At 51.4% G+C, this 3,459-nt stretch overlaps 1 pseudogene; it reads left to right on the top strand.

The window, feature by feature from the left end:
• Positions 1–1,105: 1,105 nt before the first annotated feature.
• On the top strand, positions 1,106–2,602 carry LOC134965695 (enkurin domain-containing protein 1-like; annotated as a pseudogene).
• The last annotated feature ends 857 nt before the right edge of the window (positions 2,603–3,459 follow it).

Below are 3,459 nucleotides of genomic sequence, written 5' to 3'. Positions count from 1 at the left end.
GTGATTGGTGTGGCTGGTATGAGTCTTACCCGGGATTCAAAATCCTCCTTTATTGTGTACGCTCGTCCGGGCACAGTACCTAACTGGAGTCTGGAGGAGGGTCATAGGGGGAGGAGCCAGTGCACACCACCTGATCTGGAAAAGCTTTACTTTTTGTGCCCTGTCTCCTGCGGAGCCGCTATTCCCCATGGTCCTTTCAGGAACCCCAGCATCCACTACGGACTCCGAGAAATAGATTTATCGGTAAGTAAAATCTTATTTTTTGTGTGATTTTGTTGTTAGCACAGTCAGCAATGTAAAGAACAAAGTATTTAATAAGAATATTTAATTCATTCAGATCTAGGATGTGTTATTTTAGTGTGCCCTTTATTTTTTTGAGCAGTGTATTATTGCTTACATTGTATCAGTTACAGCCACTGCTGATTGGCTCTGACAACCTGATGGGTTAATGAATGTACCCTCATAGTTACATTAGTATCAGCAGTAACACATCTATCTATCTATCTATCTATCTATCTATCTATCTATCTATCTATCTATCTATCTATCTATCTATCTATCTATCTATCACCCCATTACGTATGTCATTGTAATCTTAGTAGTTACATGACACTATTTTTCCATACACCATGCTATCCGTAAATGTGTGATTAATGATAGGCTACTGGACCAATATCTATATCTAAGCACAGGCCTCAGGCGTGTGATTAATGCTTATTGCTTGGTTATTACCAGCTTTCCAAGTCCGTGGCCTCTGTGAGGTCTTTATTCCCTGTCCATGCATTGTATAGTTTACAGGAAAGTAGCAGATACGCTATAAAATGCCTGAACATACATATACATCCTGACGTGTATACAATTGTCAAACGCCATAAAGAACAAAAGTGAAACTAAGCTATTTGTGATGACCCAGTGCGGTAGTATGGCAGCATAGTGCGAGAGCAGGCCCATGATAACTGAGCTTGTGGTGGAACTCACAGCTGCTTCTTTACCCTTTTCAGAGTTGGTGACCTGCAAGCTGTGGCGGAGTGCTGCGCACAGTGAGGCGTCGCACATCACTAACAGGAAGGGACCCCTCACTGCTGAGGTGCTGAACACTGCTAACATGTGCGAAGGGGCATCCAAAATAAAACCCCTTTCACATCGCACAAATAACCCGGTTCGACACGGCATATTGCCGTGTCGAACCGGGTCAGTGTGCGATGTGAAAGCACACTGGCCGATTTAGCGGGTCGCCTGACCCGGTAAATCAACCCGGTAAAAAAGAAGGGTTTTACCCGGGTTGATTACCGGGTCAGGTGCGGTGTGAATGGGAGCCGCGTCGATGCGACCCGGTTCCCATTCACAAGATAGGGAGAGGCGGCGCTGGAGATGAGCTCATCTCCCGACGCCGCCTCCACCCCCGCCCCTGCTGCGCGCTCCGTTGTTATGGCAACCGACCCGGTATATTGCCGGGTCGGAAAGCCAGCAGCGGAGTGCAAATGCCGGATCCCACCCGGTAAGTACACGTTTGTCTTACCGGGTAGGATCCGGCATTTGCAGTCTGAATGCAGCATAAGTGGGCCAATTCCCCCCGACCCCACCCTCTTTCCAGACTACTACAGGCGTCCGGCATCAGCCCGTGGGAGGTTGGAGGGCACTGATCTGAAGCTGGATTTTTTGTCTGGCCCTCTGGCACCAGACCCCACGTTATATCCAACTTGTTACACATCACGACCTGCCCAGCCTGCCCCCAGAATCCACCCCAACGCCCAGGACATTTTGCAGAGGGGCACTGTGGGTGTCCTCCTGACACTGGAGGGGATTTCTCTCCACACAGAGTCCCCTCCTCCAAGAAAGAGCAAGGACTTCGGAAAGGAAAATGTGCACCGTATGAGGGAAATCCAGAAACTGTGCAGAGATAAGGAGGTGGACAAGGCACGGGAGGCTTCTAAACCGGTGAAAGCTCTATGGAAATCCCCTAAATATGAACATGTGGAGTCCAGGGTCAAAATCAAACTCCAAGAGCCACCCACCCTTCCCAACACCGTGCAGGCAGCCTTCCTCAAGTCACATTCTAAGTGCGGTTCCTGCGTGCCACCCAAGAGGTCTATGTCACCAGTGCCCAGCCGGCCTGCCACTGCCCGGGACACCATGGAGATTCAAGGTTCAAGTATTGACTTTGTAGCACACAATGCAAGAAACGCTAAGAAGGTCCAAATCCGACGCTCCTGTTCCATGGAAACCCTGAATGACCTCCTGGAAGAGAAGAAACGGCAGCAGAAAGATTACGATTCGAAGCAGAAGGGACAAGTACCCCCAGTACCTCCTGGATCTAAAGGACAAATGGATGAAAGAAAGAGCAGAGCTCAAGAAGCAGACCCCTGACCCATCCATGCCCCCTGGACACACTCTAATGCCGGAACGTGAAAGACAGGACACGCTTAATAAGATCAAACAGACGCAGTCGCAGCTCATTAAGGACTTATTGATGCTACCGATCCGTGCCGACACTCTCAGCATCCAGAACCGACGCACAGAACTGGAGAAGAAACTTTCTGAGATTGAGGAGGCTATCAAAATATTCTCCCGTCCCAAAGTCTTTATCAAAATAGATACTTAAGTGTCAGTCTTTATCCCATTAGCTTCCTTCTTCTTCTGTGTAACGGTCTGCAAGAGCAGTAGGAGATACGGGTGGACTCTTGGCTTAGATTCTAAATCTGAAGAGACAATTACACCCTTTCAGAGTACTTCTTGTGTTGCCTTAAAAGTGAATGAATGATTGAATTCTGGACCTCCTTGTTTTGGTTTAAGTAATTTTAATATAAAAATGATTACCGGGGGGGGGGGGGGGGGGGGGCGTGGCTGGGCCAGCATCAGGGAAAGCTGGGAGTACAAGGAGCTCCAGCTTGGACGTCCTTATTAAAGTGCCTGGGCCCACGAATTTAAGTGCCAACCGGCTGTACTGTGCCTACCTGGGCCTGCTGATCGACCTGGTGCTGGGGGGTGAGTGCTGCGGAGTCGGGGGGGCCCTGTGTTGCCCCCTGCGGATTGCGGCCTACCCCTGGTGCTGAGGCCGGGACCTCGATTTTGAGTGTGAGCCGCCGGAGGGAACATCTTGCCGGATCCGGAACGCCCAGCCCCGCTCAGCGGAATTACTCCCCCGTTCTGAAACCACGCTCCACCGCTAGACGCTCTGCCAGGCGCACGGAGACTCCAGCTGGGGACTGCGGACCGCCGAGGACGCCCGAGGTAAGGGCCGCGGCGGGCGGTGGCGGCGGCCATCTTGCGGTTGGCGCCGCTGAACACTCGGCCGTAGCGGCTGCTGAAGGGGCTTTCCTGTGGGGCTGATAACCCAGGATCCAACTCCCAATACCCCCACTGACCTGGCCTCTGCAATCGGGGACAGAGGAAGAGACCGTGGGCTGCTGCAGCTTTAGAGACCAGCCGGCGGCCATCTTGGGACTGGCACCACCACTG

This window comes from Pseudophryne corroboree, chromosome 10 (assembly GCF_028390025.1).
Source record: "Pseudophryne corroboree isolate aPseCor3 chromosome 10, aPseCor3.hap2, whole genome shotgun sequence".
In the NCBI taxonomy this organism is placed as follows: Eukaryota; Metazoa; Chordata; class Amphibia; order Anura; family Myobatrachidae; genus Pseudophryne; species Pseudophryne corroboree.
This window is presented reverse-complemented; position numbering and strand designations above follow the sequence as displayed.